Genomic DNA, 24,526 nt, shown 5'->3' with positions numbered 1-24,526 from the left:
TGTTTATCACACAAGTCAGTTCAGTTATTAAAATGGAAAACTGTCACTGTACAAACTGTAAAAGTGTTCTCTTGATAGGCTAATCCAACCACATTCATACTGTTCATTTACCATTCGCAAATATTTTGAACACACATGTGAGCGATACCTACCTTAATTTGGGAAAAACTGAGTGACTAGTTGCCTGCCTCTCCGGTCCCTCTCAGCTTTCAGCTGCCTTTCTTTACGTTTTTGACAGCCACTCTTCATATTTAGCGATCATAGACTGTACGCACTCCACTGCTGGCTGCTGCACCGCGACCCAGCAGCAAGTAGCGTTGCACTGATCAGCACACAGATTTAACGCATCGCACTTCTACCAGAACTGGACCGTACCATTTCACAAAAGGGGGAGGGTTAAATGACAATATGTTGAAGAACTCAAGAAATAGACAACCTTGTTCAATTAGCTAATTTTACCAGATGGAATATTACATTGTTGTTATTTCAAAAGTCTTATTAAAATCATTAAAAGCATATTATCAGCCCCTTAAAGGGCCCCATGGCAGTGCTGGGCCCCTAGAATTGTTCTAACCTCCCCCCCCGGCGGCACCCATGGTGATAGCAGTATCATGCTGTGTGGATATTTTTCATCTGCAGGGACTGGAAAGCTGGTCAGAACTGAAGGAAAGCTGGATGGCACTAAATACAGGGCAATTCTGGAAGAAAACCTGTTGGAGTCAGCCAGAGGTTTGTGATTGGAATGAAGGTTCACATTCCAGCAGGACAATGACCTTTAACATATGGCTAAAGCTACACTGGAGTGGTTTAAAGGGAAACATTTAAATGTCTTGGAATGGCCTAATCAAAGCCCAGACCTCAATCCAATTGAGAATCTGTGGCATAACTTAAAGATTGCTGTACACTAAAGCAACCCATCTAACTTGAAGGAGTTGGAGTAGTTTTGCCTTGAGGAATGGGCAAAAATCCCAGTGGCTAGATATGCTAAGCTAATAGAGGCATACCCCAAGAGACTTGCAGCTGTAATTGCAGCAAAATGTGGCTCTACAAAGTATTGACTTTGTGGGGTGTGTGTGTGTGGGGGGGGGTACCTATACATACACTCCAGATTTCTGTTTTTTCTTTCATCTTAATTATTCTTTGTGTCCAATAAAACAACAATTTTCACCTTCAGGGCTTTCCCCAGGAAAAAAAAAATACCAGAGTGGTGCCACTGATGTGGAGCCCAGCCTGTAAAAGAGGGCTGGCTGCTGGGGGGGGGGGGGGGGTCAAGGACCATGCCCCCCTGAAAAATTTTGAAATTAGAGACTTCAAATGGTGCATTCTGGTGGCATACAGGGCTGATTTATGCACAATTCAACAGTATTAAATTTCCTGGTTTTTTTTAATCTTGGCAAATATGCAAGGAGCAAAATGTGAAGGGCAAAATGAGATTTGAAAGGCACTTCATAGCACACCTCTTCATTTTCCAATTCCAGGAACAGTCTCAAGGTCAAATCATGCAACAGCGCCATCTAGTGACCAGTACCTAGAACATGGTTTTATGTCTCATCTCATTATCTCATCTCATTATCTCTAGCCGCTTTATCCTGTTCTACAGGGTCGCAGGCAAGCTGGAGCCTATCCCAGCTGACTACGGGCGAAAGGCAGGGTACACCCTGGACAAGTCACCAGGTCATCACACAGCTGACACATAGACACAGACAACCATTCACACTCACATTCACACCTACGGTCAATTTAGAGTCATCAGTTAACCTAAGCTGCATGTCTTTGGACTGTGGGGGAAACCGGAGCACCCAGAGGAAACCCACGCAGACACGGAGGGAACATGCAAACTCCACATAGGCTCTTGCTGGCCACAGGGCTCGAACCCAGACCTTCTCACTGTGAGGTGACAGCGCTAACCACTACACCACCGTGCCACCCGTGGGTTTATGTATGGTTGTGAATGGCTGTCAGTGCACACAGTGAGACCCTTTATTTTCACTTCTTGATTGAGTACCAAGGTAGTCTAGACCTATATATTACAATATCTTCCAATTTCTATAGTTGTTACTCAATTTCAGAGGGGAATAGGAGATATTTAGGTGTGGAAAGTACTCTGCATTGTTCAATTTATGCAGGGTTTCATTAAGAAATGAAGTAGAGGGTGGAAAGAAGAAAGTATTTAAGTATTTAAGAAGTATTCCTTCTGGCTCTCCCCTTTTAGTTATGCTGTCATAGTTAGTTGCTGGAGTCCCTGCTTGTACTCAGTGTAATAAGTATACTGTTCCTACTGCAATATAAAGTGCAATATCTTTCCTGCTCCCCCCCCCCACACTTACCCTAACCCCACTTCTCCCCCCTTTCCCCCTCCCCCCCCTTTCCCCCTCCCCCCCATATCTTCATCTCATCTCATCTCATTATCTCTAGCCGCTTTATCCTTCTACAGGGTCGCAGGCAAGCTGGAGCCTATCCCAGCTGACTACGGGCGAAAGGTGGGGTACACCCTGGACAAGTCGCCAGGTCATCACACAGCTGACACATAGACACAGACAACCATTCACACTCACATTCACACCTACGGTCAATTTAGAGTCATCAGTTAACCTAAGCTGCATGTCTTTGGACTGTGGGGGAAACCGGAGCACCCAGAGGAAACCCACGCAGACACGGAGGGAACATGCAAACTCCACATAGAAAGGCCCTTGCTGGCCACGGGGCTCGAACCCAGACCTTCTCACTGTGAGGTGACAGCGCTAACCACTACACCACCGTGCCACCCGTGGGTTTATGTATGGTTGTGAATGGCTGTCAGTGCACACAGTGAGACCCTTTATTTTCACTTCTTGATTGAGTACCGAGGTAGTCTAGACCTATATATTACAATATCTTCCAATTTCTATAGTTGTTACTCAATTTCAGAGGGGAATAGGAGATATTTAGGTGTGGAAAGTACTCTGCATTGTTCAATTTATGCAGGGTTTCATTAAGAAATGAAGTAGAGGGTGGAAAGAAGAAAGTATTTAAGTATTTAAGAAGTATTCCTTCTGGCTCTCCACTTTTAGTTATGCTGTCATAGTTAGTTGCTGGAGTCCCTGCTTGTACTCAGTGTAATAAGTATACTGTTCCTACTGCAATATAAAGTGCAATATCTTTCCTGCTTCCCCCCCCACACTTACCCTAACCCCACTTCTCCCCCCTTTCCCCCTCCCCCCCATATCTTATTCTTTTATATTTGTATATGTAAATACTTAATTTATTTTAATTTATCGAGAAGTTTATCTCTATTTCTTTTCTCTGTTTATCTGTAATAATGCTGCTGGAATCTTAATTTCCCTGAGGGAACCCTCCCAAAGGGATCAATAAAGTTTTATCTAATCTAATCTAATTTAATCTAATCTAATCTAATCTAATCTAATCTAATCTAATCTAATCTAAAACTTATTCAAGTGACATTGGGCATACCTAACAACCTGTGTTTTCTGTCCCTCTGAGTTACATGTCGGTCCTGGGATCGAGATGCTGACCTCTTCTGCTCCTCGGACCTGCCTGATCCATCCTGGTGCCCTGTGTCTGGTTGGAGTCTCATCGCATCGCTCCTGTGGAGGACGGCCCCATGTGGACAGTTGGGGGTCATGCCTGGAGGTGGCTCTGGACTCTTGCAGTGGTGCTTTTGTGGCTGGGGACTTTGTGAAACTTTAAAAAGATGTCAGAACAAGTTAACCAAGGAGAGGAAGATGAAGTCAAAACTGGGAAGAGAAAGAAAGTTTTGACAGAGGAAGAAAAGGAAAGAAGCGGTGAAAGAGCAAGAGAAAGGCGAAGAAATCTTTCACAAGAAAAGTGACAAGCTGAAAGAGAAAGAAAATGTGTAAAAATGAATTAATAAAAATGAGAGTTGTAGGAATTTAATTCTAAATAGCAGTGGCGGCTGGTGAAAAAAATTCTTGGTGGAAGCTGCCCCTCAACTGTCGTCGTCGCCGTCATCTCTCTGACTGACTGACCTGAGACCTCAAGTTTATCACCATAGCAATCCAAAATGTTCCCACATTTTCTGTAGCAGGGGCAAAATTTCCAGTGCCCCAAAACCATTAAATTCGGTGATGCTGATTGGCCAAATATTTATTATTTTTCCCTAGCAACCATACACTATTGGCTATTTCACTACACTTCTGGGGCGCTTTGACGAACGCCCAAGAAGAGAAATGATATGAGTCTGTCGGTGGAAATTCACTGTTGAATGAGAGTCAGTTGGTGGAAATGTTGTTGAAATAATTCAGATCGCATGTAGGGACACACTATTAAGTAAAAATGACATTGATAATAAAATTTGTATATCTCATCTCATTATCTCTAGCCGCTTTATCCTTCTACAGGGTCGCAGGCAAGCTGGACCCTATCCCAGCTGACTACGGGCGAAAGGCGGGGTACACCCTGGACAAGTCGCCAGGTCATCACAGGGCTGACACATAGACACAGACAACCATTCACACTCACGGTCAATTTAGAGTCACCGGTTAACCTAACCTGCATGTCTTTGGACTGTGGGGGAAACCAGAGCACCCGGAGGAAACCCACGCGGACAGAACATGCAAACTCCACACAGAAAGGCCCTTGCCGGCCCCGGGCCTCGAACCCAGGACCTTCTTGCTGTGAGGCGACAGCGCTAACCACTACACCACCGTGCCGCCCTAAAATTTGTATATATATATAAATATATATATATCCTTCTCACCCCCAGCGGGGGGGTGGTATCCATGTCATCCTCAAGCTCGGGTCCTCTACCAGAGGCCTGGGAGTTTGAGGGTTCTGCGCAGTATCTTCGATGTTCCTAGGACTGCGCTCTTCTGGACTGAGGCTTCAGATGTTGTTCCTGGGATTTGCTGGAGCCACTCTCCCAGTTTGGGGGTTACTGCCCCAAGTGCCCCCACTACCACGTGGACCACGCAACCCTTGACCTTCCACATCCGTTCCAGCTGCTCTTTCAACCCTTGATACTTCTCAAGTTTCTCATGTTCCTTCTTCCTGATGTTGGTGTCAGCTGGGATCACCACATCTATCACCACCACCCTCTTCTGCTCTTTGTCCACCACCACTATGTCCGGTTGGTTAGCCAGGATCTGTTTGTCAGTCTGGAAGCTGAAGTCCCACAGAACCTTGGCCCTGTTGTTCTCAGCCACCTTCTGTGGTATGGCCCATTGGGACTTGGGTACTTCTATTCCATACTGGTTGCAGATGTTCCTGTATACTATCCCAGCCACTTGGTTGTGCCTCTCCATGTACGCTGATCCAGCTAGCATCTTACACCCTGCTACTATGTGCTGGACTGTTTCAGGGGCTTCTTTGCACAGTCTGCATCTTGGGTCTGATATACTCTGGTAGATCCTGGCCTCTATGGGTCTTGTGCTTATGGCCTGTTCTTGTGCTGCCATGATTAGTGCCTCTGTGCTGTCTGTCAGTCCTGCATTATCCAGCCACTGGTAGGATTTCTTGATATCAGCCACTTCCTCTATCTGACGGTGGTACATGCCATGTAGGGGTTTGTCCCTCCAGGTTGTCTGTTCCTCCTCCTCCTCTGCACTCTCATCAGGGTTCTGCTGCCTGAGACATTCACTTAGCAGTTCATCCTTTGGGGCCATCTTTCTGATGTATTCTCAGATTTTCAATGTTTCATCCTGGACCGTGGTCTTGATGCTCACTAGCCCTCAGCCTCCCTCTTTCCGCTTAGTGTATAGTCTCAGGGTGCTGGACTTGGGGTGGAACCCTCCATGCATGGTGAGGAGCTTTCTAGTCTTGATATCTGTGGCTTCTATCTCCTCCTTTGGCCAGTTTATGATACCAGCGGGGTATCTGATGACTGGTAGTGCGTACATGTTGATGGCTTGGACCTTGTTCTTACCATTCAGCTGACTTTTCAGGACCTGCCTTACTCTCTGGAGATATTTGGCTGTGGTTGACTTCCTTGTGGTCTCTTCATGGTTTCCATTAGCCTGTGGGATGCCAAGGTACTTGTAGCTGTCTTGGATATCACCTATGTTGCCCTCTGGTAGGTCAGTCCCCTCAGTCCGGACCATCTTGCCTCTCTTTGAGACCATCCGGCCACACTTGTCCAATCCGAATGACATCCCTATGTCATCACTGTAGATCCGGGTGGTGTGGATCAGCGAGTCTATTTCTCACTCGTTCCTGGCATACAGCTTGATGTCATCCATGTAGAGCAGGTGGCTGATTGTTGCCCCACTACAGAATCGGTACCCGTAGCCGCTCTTCGTGATGATCTGACTGAGGGGGTTCAGCCCTATGCAGAACAGAAGTGGTGATAGCGCATCTCCTTGGTATATGCCGCACTTGATGTTGACTTGGGCAATGGGTTTTGAGTTGGCCTCTAGGGTTGTCTTCCACATTTCCATTGAGTTCTGGATGAAGGTCCTTAGGTTCCTGTTGATCTTATACAGTTCCAGACATTCCAGTATCCATGTGTGTGGCATTGAGTCATAGGCTTTCTTGTAGTCAATCCAGGCAGTGCACAGGTTGGTCTGTCTCTTCTTACAGTCTCGGGCGACTGTTCTATCGACCAGTAGCTGGTGCTTGGCTCCTCTGGTGTTACTGTCAATTCCTTTCTGTGCCTCGCTCATGTATTGAGCCACATGCTTACTCATTTTTGCCGCAATGATGCCTGACAGGGCCTTCCATGTTGTGCAGAGACAGGTAATTGGCTGGTAGTTGGATGGGATGGGTCCCTTCTGGGGGTCCTTCATGATTAGGACTGTCCTGCCTTGGGTTAGCCATTCTGGGTGGGTCCCATCCCTCAGCAGCTGGTTCATCTGTGCTGCTAGGCATTCATGGAGTGCAGTTAGCTTCTTCAGCCAGTACATATGGATCATATCGGGGCCTGGTGCTGTCCAGCTCTTCATCTTTGACACTCTTTCTTGGACGTCTGCCATTGAGATGGTTACTGGTTCTTGTTCTGGGAGGTTGCTGTGGTCAGCTCTTAGGTCCACTAACCATTGGGCATTGGTGTTGTGTGATGCCTTTCTTTCCCATATGTCTTTCCAGTATTTTTCCACCTCAGCTCTTGGTGGGTCTGACCGGTTGTTGTTCCCCTGCCACTGAGAGTACACCTTGGCTGGTTCAGTGGAGAACAGCTTGTTTATTCTCCTGGCCTCTCCCTCCTTGGTGTATCTCTTCAACCGGGTGGCCAGAGCTGTTAGTCGCTGTTTGGCAGTTTCGAGTGCCTCTGGTATGGAGAGTGAGTTGTACTTCCTGGGTGCCCCTTTATTCACCATGTTCCCTTTCTGTAGTTCAGCTAGCTGGCTAACTTCTCTCCATGCTGCCTTTATCTTGGCCTCTAATCGTCTCTTCCATGGTGGATACTGTTTGTTATGTCCCGAGCCCACCTTGTGTCCAAGCATCTCCATGATTACTGTTGCTGTACTGTGTATCAGCTTGTTGGTCTCAGTGATGGTTCTTGTGGAGATTGTCTTCAGAGCAGCATTCACATCTACTAGTAGATCTTCTGAAGGTACTTGGCAACTCAGCTTCGGTATTCGTCGGGGGCTCCAGGTTTCCAGTTGGGTCACGATCTTCCTTCTCAGGTCAGCAGCTCTTGTGTTGAGGCTGTTAGCTGTTGGGGATGATGACATCTCCCCGCTGACCTGTCTTCCTGGCTCCCCCTTGCCGTAGCATCGTTGTTGTATTTCATTAATCTCTAGTTGTGATAGTAGATTTCGATTACGGATGTTGGAACACTGGGCTAATAGCTGTTTCTTTGTTAGCCTTGATTGTGGGTTTCGAAGTATCCAATGGTCCCACATTCGCTGCATGTATCCCCTCTCTCTGGGATTGCTTGTATAGTAGCATTCCAGCAAATCCATATTTTCTGTCCTCATCCATCGATGTCTTGTTCCAGTAGCCCATTTCTCATCAGTTTGCCCTGGTTCCCTAGCAACTGATGCAGACCTTGTTGACCTGGGCGACGTCTGAGCCGGTATGACTCTATCAGTTATGTCTTCACTCATTCCTGAGGTAGGCTGATATATCATGAGGGGTCTTTTCCCCTCCACATCTGGGAGGGCGGTGCCCGAGTGCCCCCTATGGGCCAGCCGCCACTGCAAAATAGTGATGATTTTGAAATCACTGTGAAATCCTTCGGGATCTGACAAGTTGACTTGAATCCAGTCAGTGTTTTCATGAATCGTCTATCTTTTGTTTTCAAAACATTTTGCTATAAATCCCTAAAGCACACTGTAGTTTATAGTAATAAAAAGAATAATATACATGTGAGTTTGGAGAAATTTATCTTCTCGTGATAAAATTGAAATTGAAACACATCAAAGTCCAACATCTGTTGCATGTTTGTTTTCATTTGAATGGAAGCTCCACTATTCGGTAAGACCTAAAGGAGATCCCAGGTGTTTCCATAACAAGCTCCTCAGCCACAACTACAAGCATCACAGCGGCAGCGCTGAGAGCCTCACAGCCTCCAATCCAGTGTCACTAACCTGATCCAGTGTTCAGTGCAGTTCAGGTTTCTCTTCACTGACGCGGAAATCTTTCACCTTTTACTAAACTTTTCCGGGGAGAGGGATGTTAATGAGCTCAGCTTATTTTTGCAGGTTTTGCTCTGGTAGAGCTGGACATGCTTCATGGTCAAATGTTAGAAATACTGAACCTTTTGCATGGAAACCACACACACACACACCCAAGGCGATGTCTCTCTTCAAAAGGATCCAGCTGTTGGGGGCAGAGTCTAGCTATGTTTACCTTTCTGGATTTTAATATTTGGAAGTGGTATATTTAAAGCCATTCACTACAGCAAGTTATCGCTTCTCGGTCTTTTGGCTAAGATCAAGTGTAGTATCTGTTCTTATCAGTTTAATATCTCCTGTGTTCTCTAAATGAGAAAGTTATATTAAACAGACTTTCAGAACAGAGAGCGGGAATAGAAGTTTGCTCCTTCTGCTCCACACATTAATCTGGTATTGCAATACCTCCAGGAATAGTGCCTTTGTTCAAAAAAAAAGCATACTTTTTTTTTCTTTAATAGACCAGTTTCACGTTTGATGTGCTCTTCAAATAAGGATGATAAATGGATGTTTTACAGTAGGGAGCTAGAATTAGGGCTTGTTTCTTCTATTCCATGAATCCACATGGCATTATAGTAGTGCCAGAAATGGTTACTTTGTACAAAAAGTAAAGAAAAAAGTTTTTGTTTTTTTTTTTGCTTGGCCTAATTTTTCCCCATTTCACAGTTTTCTCTATGCTTAACAAGTGACTGGACCATAAGTCTGCAGTAATTCTTTGTCCTACTTTTTCATTAGACAGATCACACAACACTCAACTGTTCCTTTTCAAAATTCAACCCCCCCACCCCTTTCTTTCTTTTATTTATCAAGAACGCTCGTTGGTCAGACATTTCTCTGCCTGTTTGCAATGGCTAGCAAAGCTGTAAAGGTGCAAGAGATTGGCCCAGACCACCTTACCCTACACCAGCTTTCTGCACCTCCAATAGAATGTTTTCACCGACATCACCAAAACATGAAAGTTTCAGATCTATGCCATGTTGGAGACATTGATTTCTATAAATAAACAATGCTTGCGTTTCATGCAAAGAAAAAAAATCTCAGTTTTTGTAATGGTATTGGTTAAAGAAACTTGCAATAAGAAAATAGAAGTTGCTAGAAAATATGTAGAAGGCCCAGAGCCCAGTGTAAGAGCCTGCTATCTGAAGAGCCTGCAGTTAATCAATGGCCTGGAACTGAAACAGGAGAGGAACTGAGCGAAGACAATGCATTGCTGCTGGCTGTGACATACCCAGACATCATCAACTAATTAATTTTTTCTCCAAGTCCACACACTGCTGAGGATCTGAAGTGTTTTAAGGGACTAGAAGCCTATAACCAGATGTGCTGTGGCTGGGTCAGGGAATGAAAAGCACGGAAATTTGGTGGCAAATGTCTGGTGACAGCAAAGGTGTGTATTATGTATATTACATGTACAGTTATATAGTGTAGGTCATGAGTGCACATCCCCTGTGGGCCTACCTCAGCTGACAGCAGATGGCTGATTGTGATTTTTAACTTTAGCTTACTCTCAAGAGAACATACAGAAGCACCATCACGGCTCGACAGTAGAAATATGGTGTCATGCTTAATTTTAGGACATTGATCAAAACTGGGCAGCACAGTGGTGTAGTGGTTAGTGCTGTCACCTCACAGCAAGAAGGTCCGGGTTTGAGCCCCGTGGCTGGCGAGGGCCTTTCTGTGCGGAGTTTGCATGTTCTCCCCGTGTCCGTGTGGGTTTCCTCTGGGTGCTCCGGTTTCTCCCATAGTCCAAAGACATGCAGGTTAGGTTAACTGGTGACTCTAAATTGACTGCAAGTGTGAATGTGAGTGTGAATGGTTGTCTGTGTCTATGTGTCAGCCCTGTGATGACCTGGCGACTTGTCCAGGGTGTACCCCGCCTTTCGCCCGTAGTCAGCTGGGATAGGCTCCAGCTTGCCTGCGACCCTGTAGAAGGATAAAGCGGCTAGAGATAATGAGATCAGATGAGATTACCTCCACCGGACTTTATTGAAGGAGGTTATGTTTACACCTCTGTTTGTTTGACTGTTCCCGACATAGCTCAAAAAGTAGTGAACGGATTTTGGTGAAACTTTGAGGAAAGGTGGGCCATGGTCCAAGAAACAATTGATTAGATTTTGATGAAAATCCCAATAAGCAGATCCAGGATTTTTTTTCAACAAAGTTAACTTGCACTACATCAAAAATAGATTTTTTTTGTCTGTCAGTAAACAGTACTGTAAATTGTCAGGGAAGTGCTAGTCCATGAAGTCTGCTTAGAGACTTCACTTCAGCATTAAACACAATAATTCCTCAGCAGCTAATAGGAAAGCTGAGCCTGAACACCTGTCTCTGCAACTGGATCCTGGACTTCCTGACTGAGAGACTTCAATCAGTCTGGACTGGGAGCAGAACTTCCAGCACCACCATACTGAGCACTGGGGACCCCCACCCACAGCTGTGTGTTCAGTCCACTGCTGTTCACACTGCTGACTCATGACTGTGCAGCAATGAACATAATATCAAGTTTGCTGATAACACGACTATGGTGGGTCTCATCAGTAAGAACAATGAGTCAGCATACAGATAAGAGGTACAACAGCTATCAGACTGGTGTAGACTCAACAAACTGTCTCTGGACGTGGACAAAAGAGATTGTTGTTGTTGACTTCAGAAGAACACGGAGTGACCATTATCCACTGTATATTAATGGCTCACTCATGGAGATTGTCAAGCGCACCAAATTCATTGGTGTTCATCTGGTGGAGAATCTCACCTGGTCCCTCAACACCAGCTCCATAGCCAAGAAAGTCCAGCAGCATCTCTACTTCCTACAAAGCCTGAGGAAAACCCATCTCCCATCACCCATCCTCACAATATTCTACAGAGGGACTATTGAGAGCATTCTAAGCAGCTGCATCACGGTCTGGTTTGGGAAATTGCACTGTCTCAGATTGCAAGACCTTACAGCCGATAGTGAGGACAGCTGAAAAGATAATTAAAGTCTCTCTTCCCTCCATCACGGACATTTACACCACACGCTGCATCCAGAAAGCCACCAGCATTGTGGATGACTCCACACACCCCTCACACAATCTCTTCACTCTCCTGCTATCTGGAAAAAGGTACCGAAGCATTTGAGGCTTCACAGCCAGGCTTTGTAACAGTTTCTTCCCACATGCCATCAGACTCCTCAACTCCAAGGGATTGGATTGATTGATCTTAAATGATCTTACGGACTGTTGATCACACCACTCCCACTGCAGTCTTTGCACAGTGAAGAACAATACACTATCACTTTTTACAATGTTTACAATGCTTATCACATACACAATGTTTACATTGTGTGTTACATACACAATGTTTAAATATGTTTTTTAAAAACATATTGCTACCTCAAAATGCACACTCAAGCCTTCTGTAGATTATTGATTGATTGATTGATTGATTGATTGATTACTTTATTCTGAACAATAAAGAAGATATAAAAATAAAAATTTAAATAAAAAATACAATAATCAAAACATCATCATAAACAAACAGAATAGCGTAGCCACAAGGCAATAACATAACAATGTTCAGAAAGGATTAGGAAGAAGTAATAACTTATCCAATCCTAACCCTCTATACCACCGCTAATCAAATGTCACTTTCCACCATAATAAACTATATATACAAAAGAAAACAAAAGCAATAAACAAAAAAGAAAACATACCAACATACCAAAACATACCGACATGGTATAATATCGACCAAATCAAATCATATATACAGATACTTATGTTATGCATATATACACACATACAATACATATATACAGTACATACATATACACATACCTATAACTATACACTAAATACAAGAAGACCAGTCACAGACTTACTCTCAATTTCATCATCACCTATATAGTCTGCCTGTCCTCATTCTCATATATTTTTATTAACATGTTTTTATATAATTTTTTAAACAGTTTTATGTTGGTGGTATTTTTGAGTTCATTTTCCAGACCATTCCACAATTTCACCCCACAGACTGTTATGCACATACTTTTCAGAGTTGTTCTAACATTTACTCTCTTAAAATTCATTTCCCCTCTCAGGTTATACCCACCCTGCCTTTTCCATTAACATATTTTGTACCTCACCCGGAAGAAGGTTATGTCTTACTTTATACATAATTTGTGCAGTCTTGTGTTTAACCAGATCCGTGAATTTCAGAGTGTGCGCTTTTACGAATAATGCGTTTGTATGCTCAAGATATCCCGTATTATTGACAATTCTTATTACTCTTTTTTTTAATGTGCATAACGGCTGCAGGTTAGATTTGTAGGTATTACCCCATATCTCGGGCGGCACGGTGGTGTAGTGGTTAGCGCTGTCGCCTCACAGCAAGAAGGTCCTGGGTTCGAGCCCCGGGGCCGGCGAGGGCCTTTCTGTGTGGAGTTTGCATGTTCTCCCCGTGTCCGCGTGGGTTTCCTCCGGGTGCTCCGGTTTCCCCCACAGTCCAAAGACATGCAGGTTAGGTTAACTGGTGACTCTAAATTGACCGTAGGTGTGAATGTGAGTGTGAATGGTTGTCTGTGTCTATGTGTCAGCCCTGTGATGACCTGGTGACTTGTCCAGGGTGTACCCCGCCTTTCGCCCGTAGTCAGCTGGGATAGGCTCCAGCTTGCCTGCGACCCTGTAGAAGGATAAAGCGGCTAGAGATAATGAGATGAGATGAGACCCCATATCTTTACACAGTAGCTCAGATATGGAAGTATGAGTGCATTATACACAGTATGTAGTGATTTATAGTCCAGAATGTGTCTTGATTTCCCCAGAATTGCAGTAATCTTTGCTATTTTTGCTTTAACATGATTAATATGTGGTTTCCAGCAGACTTTATGATCAACAATCACACCCAGAAATTTTATTTCATAAACTCTTTCTATGGTTATGTTGTCAATTTTCAATTCAACTTGAGGGTTCAACTTATATTTTCCAAATAACATAATCTTTGTTTTACTCAAATTCAATGACAATTTGTTTACATTAAACCACCTTTTTAATTTATTCATTTCGGTTGTGATTGTTTCCATAAGCTGCTGTGCATTGTCCCTGGCGCAAAAGATGTTTGTATCATCAGCAAATAAAATGCATTTCATTATACATGATACATTACATAAATCATTAATGTACAATATAAACAGCTTAGGACCTAAGACAGACCCTTGTGGTACGGTACTCCACATGTTATGGGCAAATAATCAGATGTGTGATCTCCAATTTTTACAAATTGTTGCCTATTACTTAAGTAGCTCCTCACCCAGTCCAAACCAACCCCTCTGATACCATACCTCTCTAATTTTTTGAATAGAATGTCGTGATTTATTGTGTCAAATGCTTTCTTTAGATCTATGAAAATTCCCATAACATGTTTTTTATTGTCTATACCATTTGTGATTTTCTCAATAAGTTCCATTAATGCCAGGGTTGTTGATCTGTCTTTCCGGAATCCGTATTGACTGTCAGCTAAAAGTTTATATTTTTCAATGAAGTTGTCTAGTTTTGCTGTGAACAGTTTTTCGAGGATCTTGGAGAACTGAGAGAGTAAAGAAACTGGCCTGTAATTTGTGTAATGGTGTCTATCTCCACATTTATATAAAGGTATAACTTTAGCTATTTTCATGTTGTTTGGAAATTTACCAGATTGAAAAGACATATTACATATGTGAGTAAATGGTTCTGCAATTTCTTCAATAACTTTTTTTTATTAAACTCATATCAATATCATTCCAGTCAGTGGAGGTTTTACTTTCACTTCTCCTTACAATGTCTATGACCTCTTTTATGCCAACTGCACCAATGAATATAGATTTAGGATTTCTCTCCCATCGAGCAGCCTCCGCCCCTCCAGGTGTGTCTTTATCCTGAATCTTTTCTGCCAAATCTGGTCCCACATTTACAAAGAATCTATTAAAACCATTTACCACTTCTTCCATATTATTTATTGATCTATCATTCTCAATATAATGATCAGGGTAGCTTGTGTTTTTGTTTTTAGCTCTATTCCTAATAATACTATTTAGTACATTCCATAGCCCCTTCATGTTATTTTTATTACTATCTAATAATTTATTATAATATTCCTTCTTACATGTCCTCATAATGCTGGTTAATTTATTCTTGTATTTTTTATATTTAATTTCTGCCTCCAAAGTTCTTTTTTTTTATGAATTGTCTATACAGCGTGTTCTTTTTTTTACAGGCATTTTTTAATCCTTTGGTGATCCATGGACCATTTGCTTGTTTTTGTCCATCATTGTATTTCCTTACAGGACAGGTTTTATCATATAGTGTTTTAAAGATATTTAGGAATCCACTGTATGCTTTGTCAATATCTTCTTCCTCATATACTACTTTCCAGTTCTGTTTAAGTAATTCACTCTTAAATGTCCTTATATTTTCTTCGGTTCTTATCTGTTTGTATTTCAGCTGATTCATATCCTTAGGTTTCCAGTAATTACAGTGATAGACAATAAATACAGGCAAATGGTCACTGATGTCATTATATAAAAGCCCACTTTCTGTATTATTTTCCATACTGTTTGTAAATATATTATCTATTAATGTGACACAATGAGAAGTAATTCTACTAGGTTTGGTGATTTTGGGGTATAAACCCATACTGTACATTGTATTTATGAAATCTTCTGTCATTTTATGCTTTTTGGATTTAACAGATCAATATTATAATCCCCACAGATAAACACAGTCTTCTGCACTGAGTTAGAAAACATGTTTTCCATCCAGTTTTCAAATATATTGATACTTGATGCTGGAGTTCTGTACAAACAGCTCACAATTATATTTTTTACTTTTTCCATACAAATTTCCACTGTGATACATTCCACCAGATTATCAACAGCTGCTGTCATACTCTCCACCACCTTATACTTCAGTCCTTTGTCCACATATATTGCCACACCTCCTCCTCTCTTTTTCACTCTGCTTATATGATTTAGATCATAACCCTCCATCTCAAAGTCCACACCTCTGTCAGTGCTGATCCATGTCTCTGAAATTGCTATGATGTTGAATGGGTTCTTATCCAAGGACAAGATTATCAGTAATAAGTACTGGTTGGGACTTTACTGTCTATTTGTGCTAGTTGTCATTTTTGCACTGTCCTTGTTGTTTGCACTTTATGTTGTTTGTATAGATTATAGTCTGCAATGTTTGCACTCACTGCACTCATGTACTTTATGTTGTATGTAGTCCTGTGATGTTTAATGTAGCACCATGGTCCTGGAGAAACATTGTATCATTTTAACTGTGTACTGTACCAACTCTATATGGTTGAAATGACACACACAAAAAAATAATAATAATAATAATTAAAAAAAACTTGACTTGACGTTAATGACTGTTCATGGGACAGGGTCGCAGACAAGCTGGAGCATATCCCAGCTGACTATGGGCAAGAGGCAGGGTATACCCTGGACAAGTCGCCAGGTCATCGCAGGGCTGACACAGACAACCATTCACACTGTCCAGGGGATGCTTTCACATGAAAATAAAAATGCTGTGAGCTACAGTGGTGCTTGAAAGTTTGTGAACTCTTTAGAATTGTCTATATTTCTGTATAAATATGACCTAAAACATCATCAGATTTTCACACAAGTCCTAAAAGTAGATGAAGAGAACCCACTTAAACAAACGAGACAAAAATATGATACTTGGTCATTTATTTATTGAGGAAAATGATCCAATATTACATATCTCTGAGTGGCAAAAGTATGTGAACCTTTGCTTTCGGTATCTGCTGTGACCCCCCTGTGCAGCAATAACTGCAACTAAATGTTTCCAGTAACTGTTGATCAGTCCTGCACACCAGCTTGGAGGAATTTTAGTCCATTCCTCCGTACAGAACAACTTCAACTCTGGGATGTTGGTGGGTTTCCTCACTTCAGGTCTTTCCACAACATTTCGATTGGATTAAGCTCAGGATGTTGACTTAGCCATTCCAAAATATTAACTTTATTCTTTAACAATTCTTTGGTAGAACAACTTGTGTGCTTAGGTTCGTTGTCTTGCTGCACGACCCACCTTCTCTTGAGATTCAGGTCATGGACAGATGTCCTGACATTTTCCTTTAGAATTCACTGGTATAATTCAGAATTCATTGTTCCATCAATGATGGCAATCCATCCTGGCCCAGATGCAGCAAAACAGGCCCAAACCATGATACTACCACCACCATGTTTCACAGATGGGATAAGGTTCTTATGTTGGAATGGAATGCTTTCCTTTCTCCAAACATAACGCTTCTCATTTAAACCAAAAAGTTCTATTTTGGTCTCATCCATCCGCAAAACATTTTTCCAATAGCCTTCTGGCTTGTCCACATGATCTTTAGCAAACTGCAGATGAACAGCAATGTTCTTTTTGGAGAACAGTGGCTTTCTCCTTGCAACCCTGCCATGCACACCATTGTTGTTCAGTGTTCTCCTGATGGTGGACTCATGAACATTAACATTAACAAATGTGAGAGAGGCCTTCAGTTGCTTAGAAGTTACCCTGGGGTGACTTCTAAGGATGATATTTGGGTTGTTTTTTCCCCTCTTTCTGGTTGGAGTGTGTGATTTGGGTCATGGCCCACTATAAAAATGGGTGTCCGGTGATGGACAGGGTAAAGGACTGTATAAGAGGGACACTGGATCAGGTATACAGCAAGCTACACAGGCTGTCCAGTTAGAACAGGAATTAATGGATGTCCACTCATGAGCAACAGTGTAAACCGTGGTTTTACTAGAAAACAGAATAAAATACAATTACAACAAGACTGAGCAATAATATACACACAAGCAATAATGTAAATAATAACAATGATATAAATACAAATACACATTGCATTAAATATATATTAACACAAATGAATAATAATTATATACAATGTAATACAAATGTAAAACACACAAATGAATACTATATAAGTAAAACAATGTAAAGCCCAATGAATGCTACTTACACCCCATAATAAATAACACAACACACTAGATACTGACTATATACACGATATGTACCCAATATGTACAATGTGTACAACGTACACGGGGGATGAGGATAGCTGCCTACAGCAGCTATCATTACCAAGGTGCGTGGTGCAACTGCTTACAGCGAGTCACACCCGCATGAAGACACAGAGTGTGTCGGCTGAATGAAGGGGAGCGTGGCTCCTTTAAGCGCTGCCCCGCACTGTATTGCGCATAGAAGGTTAGAATATGTGGCGCGGTTATGAACTGTACATACCACCACTACACTCCCAACACGGCAATGGCTAATAATGAAATGTGCTCCCGTAACAAACCGTGGTCGAGAAAACAAGCGCTATCATTACATGGCTACTGAACAGAACAGAACGAACACGTAAGAAAATAGACAGACACAGGATGAGAGAAAAAGAGAAGAAATACTCGCTAGCATTACCGCTACATGTAACAGTTACAGATAGCGAGTACACACATAACACAGTAGCTACGCAACAATAAACAACTTACATTCAAGGATGCACGGAATGCACACACGGCACGAATGATGGACGTTGGATCCTGACACGTCTGCGATAGAAAGATAGAAAGCAAGAAAAAAATGAAACAGAGAGAGAAAGAGAGAAACGGATCCAAATATTCACTGATGAGAAGCAGGTGTTGCATGGAGTCCCCGTCTGTTGTGTGCCGTGTTTTCCTCGATGTTTGTGCGCATCTTATATAGTCCACGCAGCACAGTGTGATGGACAGTGGCGCCAGGGTGTCTGAAGTTGGCATGTTGTAAGATGCCCTGTCCACGCGCACAGCGTGTGCACAAACAATGGGTGATTGGTCAGTCCACGTGCACAGTGCGTGCACAACAACAGGGAGGAGGTCGGTTGCCCTGACAACTAACGAGTTGGGAGCCACTATGTCTGACAAGGGTGCCTGTTTACTACTTTTAAAGGTCAAAATAATTAAGACCTGGCACCGCAATTCTGAACAGCCGCCCCCAACTTTGTGGAACAAAGTTGTGTCCATGATGTCAGGCAGAGGGGCCCTGAGGGAGTGAAGGGAGTCTCACCAGGCGTGAGACTGGGCGTGTGTAGGTCCGGTCCTTGACCTGCACTTGTGCAGTACGTACCCTGCCATCTGCTCCAGGGGTGACAGCAGTGACCTTGCCCACAGGCCACAGGGCACGTGGGAGCTGAGGGTCGACAATCATCACGATGCTGTCAACGATGAGGTCCTCCCGGTCTCGTTGCCACTTGGAGTGGGTTTGAAGAGAGGGCAGGTAGTTCCTGATGAACTTAGCCCAGAATTGGTCCGCGAGGGCCTGGCACTGTCTCCACCTGCGCCTGCCCAGGATGTCGGAGTCGGTGTAGACCACTTGTGGTATGGAGGGGTCGTGCCGCCCCATCAGCAGCATGTTTGGAGTGATGGGATCTGGATCTGCGATGTCTGACGAGGTGTAACCCAAGGGCTTGGAGTTGATGATGCCTTCCACCTCGATCAGCACTGTCCTCAACACCTCCTCAGTGACTGTCTGTGCATCGAGTGTAGTGTGTAGGGCAGCTTTGATGGAACGGATCTCCCGTTCCCAGGAACCACCGAAGTGCGTAGCATGTGGAGGATTGAACTTGAAGTCAATCTGTTGACTGGCTAAGTGGGACTGTAGCTCTGGGCTGAGGGCTTTGAACGTCTCCTGCAGTTCAGACTGACCCCCTCTGAAATTGGTGCCTTGGTCGGAGAGCAGCTCATGTGGCTTCCCTCGGCGTGCGATAAAGCGCCGCAGGGCCATCAAGAAAGCATCAGTGTCCATGCTGGTGAGGAGGTCTAGATGCACTGCATGGATTGTTAGGCACTTGAAAACGATGCCCCACCGTTTCTCAGTGCGTCGGCCGATCTTGATGAGGTACGGCCTGAAACAATCCATTCCAGTGGAATAGAAGGCTGGCTTGTGCAAGCGCAAACTTGATGGTGGCAAGTCAGCCATTCTGGGAATCACTGGTGCGCCTCGCCACTTCTGACACTCTGGACAGCTGTGCTGATGTTTCTTGACAGCCGCTCTCCCACGCACGATCCAGTACCGCCGGCGCAGCTCAGCAAACACTCGCTCTGGTCCTGGGTGCGCCAGGTGGCTGTCGAAGTCTCGGATGATGAGCTGGGTGATGGGGTGCTGAGGGTCAAGCAGGATGGGGTGCAGAGTCTCCTCCTCAACCGTGTCACACCTGCGCAGATGACCTCTGACCCGGAACAGCTGTGTCTCAGCGTCGTTCTCCGGGGACAATGTGAGGATCCTGCTGTCAGTGGAGACTGGCTTCCCCGCTGAGAACAGGGTGAGGTCTTCGGGGAAGGAGTCACTCTGTGCGTTCCTGAGGAGTGCCATCTCCACTTGCCTGTAGTCCTCAGCTGTGATGGCGGATGTGGCCGCCCCGTGATGCGCTCTGACTGTGGCCTCCAGCAGCTCTGGATATTGACTGAAGTTCCCTGCATCAGGCAATGCAGGGTCAGAGGTCACGGTGATGTGGCCGCAGAACTGGGACTTCCACAGCTTGGTGGCGTCAGCAGCGATAGTGGGTGAGGGGCCTGGACCAGTCGGCCATGCTGTCTCGTTGTGCGTGACCATGTGGTGAGGGATGTACCACGCACTGTCTCCCGCCTGGACCACCTCAGGAGTGATTCTGCTCACATAGCCGGCGTCCACCAGCTTCTTCACCTCACGGCTGTACTACTCGGCCTTGAGGGGGTCTTGTGACAGCCACTTCTCTGTGCCGCGTAGATGGCCCAGTACAGCCTCAAGCGGTGCGTTGAGCTGTGGGCTCCCTGCTTTCCACAACAGAGGAGTGGCGTATCGCTGAACGCCGTCGACTGTCACTCTGACGGTCTTCTCCTCCAGCAACTTGACAGCTGCAGCATCCTGCTTGGACCGGGTGATGATCTTCTCGTTTCGGTACGGCACCACATCCATCTGCCACAGCCTGGTGACGTTCTGCAGCAGCTCCACTGATGGTGACGGTGCACTGATGAACAGGCACGCTGAGGTGGAAGACCGATGCTTGACAGCCTTGGCGGGGCCTTGAAGTGTCCACCCAAGGCGTGTCTTCAGGGCAATGGGTCCACCTGGTGGGCCTATGTGCACAGGCTCGATGGGGATGAGGAGGTCTGGGTAGTCAGACCCAATGAGGAGCAGCGGACGGGCCTGAGTAAAGGAGTGAAGAGGCAGCCCTCTGAGGTGGCGGTAGGTCCTTTGGAGAGCCTCAACTGGGTGTGAATGAGGGGACAGTCCCAGTTCGGGTGATGTGAAGGCCCGCTGTATCTTGTACCGCTGCTGCGGTTGACTGAGGGATGACACAGAGAAGGACACTGACCTCCCCGGCACCGTTCTGATGTCATGACGGATGGTGCGGAGGGCCAGATTCTCACTCTGTCCTTTGAGGCCAAGCTGCTGCGCTGCTTGGGGGAGGAGCATGGTGCGCTCTGACCCGTCATCGAGGATGGCGTAGGTCTCCATCTTCTTGCCCCCGTGATGAAGGAGCACCTTCACCATCTTCAGCAGCACACAACTACCTCTCCGTGCTGGGTCGAGGTAGTAGGTGGATGGCTGGCTGGGTGAAGACAGTGTCGCAGTCTCCGGCCTGCTTTGTGCATTCACCTCATGCAGTACCTCGAGGTGCAGGCGATTGCACTTCGGGCACCGTGCCTTGAGGTAGCACTGAGCTGCTTGATGGTTGCGTCCACACCTCCAGCACTTCTTCCCGGTCTTGATCCACTGGAGCCTCGGTTCCAGTGACATACTCTTGAACGCAGTGCACTGGTTGAAGTAGTGCTCCGTGCTGTTGCAGAAGGGGCAGTACTTCTTTGGAGGCTCCACCTTGGCGGGTGTGCGTGGAGCTGACTTTGATGGCTGCTGAGCTGACTTGGTTGGGGGGTCTACCAGCAGGACCGTGGTGGAGCGTGTGGCTGCCGGCTGCTTGCCTCTGGTGCTCCGCTGCCACTCTGCCTGGCTCGCTGTTGCCTTTGGCGGGTCGTTGGTCTCGTCCAGCTGCACACCAACCTCGTGCTGTAACCATGCGGCGAAGTCCAGGAGTGTGGGGACAGGCACACGGTCTGGGTCGATGTACCGCCTGAAGGCAGAATGCAGCTCGTGAGGCAGCTTGGGCAGCAACCGAGACACATGCGAACCACACCGTAGCTCAAGCTGTTCCTGGGTCCCCATCTTATCCAGCATCCCCACCAAGGACTGCACCTTCAGGGCGAAGTTCCTGAAGCCTCTCTGGTCACCGCTTCTGACAGGGGGCTCAGCCAAGACCTGGTTGATCTGCCTGAGTGCCAGTTTGCGGGGCTGCCCAAAGAGCTTCGTGAGGGCTGCCATCGTATCACTGTAGGGATAGCTGCTGTGGCAGTAAGCATCCGCTACCAGGACAGCATCCTCTAGCTTCAGGTGGTCCAGCAGGATCTGATATTTGAAGCGCTCTGTCGCGTCGGGTGGTAGGACGTTGTCGAGCGCCAGCTGCATCCTGTTGAACTGCCGTGGGTCGTCCTCGGTGAACGCTGGGATTCTCATCTTGGGCCCGCGGTAGGTCAGCTCCTGAGGGGGAAGAGATGTCAGTCGCTGTGGGACAGGTGACAGCCTGTGATGATCTGGTGCCACTGCCCTCTGACCGGCTGACACCGGTGATGACGTCCGCTGTCTCTGAGCAGACGAAGGGCGCCGTGGGCTGAATGGCGCTGAGTACTGTGGGGTGGCAGGAGAGGGTGAGGATGACGTGAAGGAGTGACCCCGTGGCAGATTCATGCTCCTCAGGTGCTCTGTCAGCTCTGCCATCAGTGGTGTTGGCAGGTGGGCAGCTCCTCCATGTGGCGGTGTGGACGTCGCTGCCTCAGCTCCTGCGATGTGTGGCCGAGGCAGAGGTGACGACTGCTCTGCCACCGGGGCTCGGCGATGTCCACTGGTTGAGTCAGCAGGGCTGCATGTTCTGTCCTGCTGCAGTGGTGATGATAAAACTGCTGGGTGGGTTCCAGGCATGACGGCTGGAACCTGGATGTCCCTCGCTGGAGTGCGTGGAGGTGATGCATAGTGCTGTTGCAACAGGTACTGCACATCCCGCTGCAGCTGCCGATTGTCCTCCTGCATCTGCCGATTATCCCGCTGCAGTTGCTGATTGTCCTCCCGTATCTGCTGAAGGGCGAGGAGGATAGCTGCTGACGTATCCAGGGGAGTCTGCCCAGCAGGGGGAGTGTGTGATGGCTCCCGGGGCCTGCTGTCTCCCACGTGGGAAGAATCATCCTGGGTGTGTGCGCCGTCCTGTGGCAGCCATTGCTGAGCCTGGGTCACCACGTAGTCATCCAGGTGCCTGGGGTGGTGGGGCTCACGGCGAGGACGGCCACTGCCATCATGAGTGGACATCCTGACTGTGTAGAATGCTGTATCCGGCTCGAAGGACCATATAAAAATGGGTGTCCGGTGATGGACAGGGTAAAGGACTGTATAAGAGGGACACTGGATCAGGTATACAGCAAGCTACACAGGCTGTCCGGTTAGAACAGGAATTAATGGATGTCCACTCATGAGCAACAGTGTAAACCGTGGTTTTACTAGAAAACAGAATAAAATACAATTACAACAAGACTGAGCAATAATATACACACAAGCAATAATGTAAATAATAACAATGATATAAATACAAATACACATTGCATTAAATATATATTAACACAAATGAATAATAATTATATACAATGTAATACAAATGTAAAACACACAAATGAATACTATATAAGTAAAACAATGTAAAGCCCAATGAATGCTACTTACACCCCATAATAAATAACACAACACACTAGATACTGACTATATACACGATATGTACCCAATATGTACAATGTGTACAACGTACACGGGGGATGAGGATAGCTGCCTACAGCAGCTATCATTACCAAGGTGCGTGGTGCAACTGCTTACAGCGAGTCACACCCGCATGAAGACACAGAGTGTGTCGGCTGAATGAAGGGGAGCGTGGCTCCTTTAAGCGCTGCCCCGCGCTGTATTGCGCATAGAAGGTTAGAATATGTGGCGCGGTTATGAACTGTACATACCATCACTACACTCCCAACACGGCAATGGCTAATAATGAAATGTGCTCCCGTAACAAACCGTGGTCGAGAAAACAAGCGCTATCATTACATGGCTACTGAACAGAACAGAACGAACACGTAAGAAAATAGACAGACACAGGATGAGAGAAAAAGAGAAGAAATACTCGCTAGCATTACCGCTACATGTAACAGTTACAGATAGCGAGTACACACATAACACAGTAGCTACGCAACAATAAACAACTTACATTCAAGGACGCACGGAATGCACACACGGCACGAATGATGGACGTTGGATCCTGACACGTCCGCGATAGAAAGATAGAAAGCAAGAAAAAAATGAAACAGAGAGAGAAAGAGAGAAACGGATCCAAATATTCACTGATGAGAAGCAGGTGTTGCATGGAGTCCCCGTCTGTTGTGTGCCGTGTTTTCCTCGATGTTTGTGCGCATCTTATATAGTCCACGCAGCACAGTGTGATGGACAGTGGCGCCAGGGTGTCTGAAGTTGGCGTGTTGTAAGATGCCCTGTCCACGCGCACAGCGTGTGCACAAACAACGGGTGATTGGTCAGTCCACGTGCACAGCGCGTGCATAACAACAGGGAGGAGGTCGGTTGCCCTGACAACTAACGAGTTGGGAGCCACTATGTCTGACAAGGGTGCCTGTTTACTACTTTTAAAGGTCAAAATAATTAAGACCTGGCACCGCAATTCTGAACACCCACTGTCCCGCAATCTCTCTAAAGGACAGTCTCGCGCGTTACCAAGCTATTGTTTTTTGTTTGGTTTTTTTTGGGCAGGGCTCACGAGACCCCGCTTCTCTCCATGTTCCGATTAATGCTGTGATGCAAGAGAGTACCTTTATAAATTGT

At 45.7% G+C, this 24,526-nt stretch overlaps 2 non-coding genes across 2 annotated transcripts; both read left to right on the top strand.

The window, feature by feature from the left end:
* Positions 1 to 8,501: 8,501 nt before the first annotated feature.
* Positions 8,502 to 8,616, top strand: LOC132896536 (U5 spliceosomal RNA). The gene has a single exon (XR_009656078.1). It is a non-coding gene; the product is annotated as a U5 spliceosomal RNA (small nuclear RNA).
* A 187-nt stretch (positions 8,617 to 8,803) lies between these two features.
* On the top strand, positions 8,804 to 8,994 carry LOC132897433 (U2 spliceosomal RNA). The gene has a single exon (XR_009656316.1). It is a non-coding gene; the product is annotated as a U2 spliceosomal RNA (small nuclear RNA).
* Positions 8,995 to 24,526: the final 15,532 nt, after the last annotated feature.

Source organism: Neoarius graeffei, chromosome 1 (assembly GCF_027579695.1).
Source record: "Neoarius graeffei isolate fNeoGra1 chromosome 1, fNeoGra1.pri, whole genome shotgun sequence".
Lineage (NCBI taxonomy): Eukaryota > Metazoa > Chordata > Actinopteri > Siluriformes > Ariidae > Neoarius > Neoarius graeffei.
The sequence above is the reverse complement of the archived record's forward strand: the minus strand, read 5'-3'. Positions and strand labels throughout refer to the sequence as shown.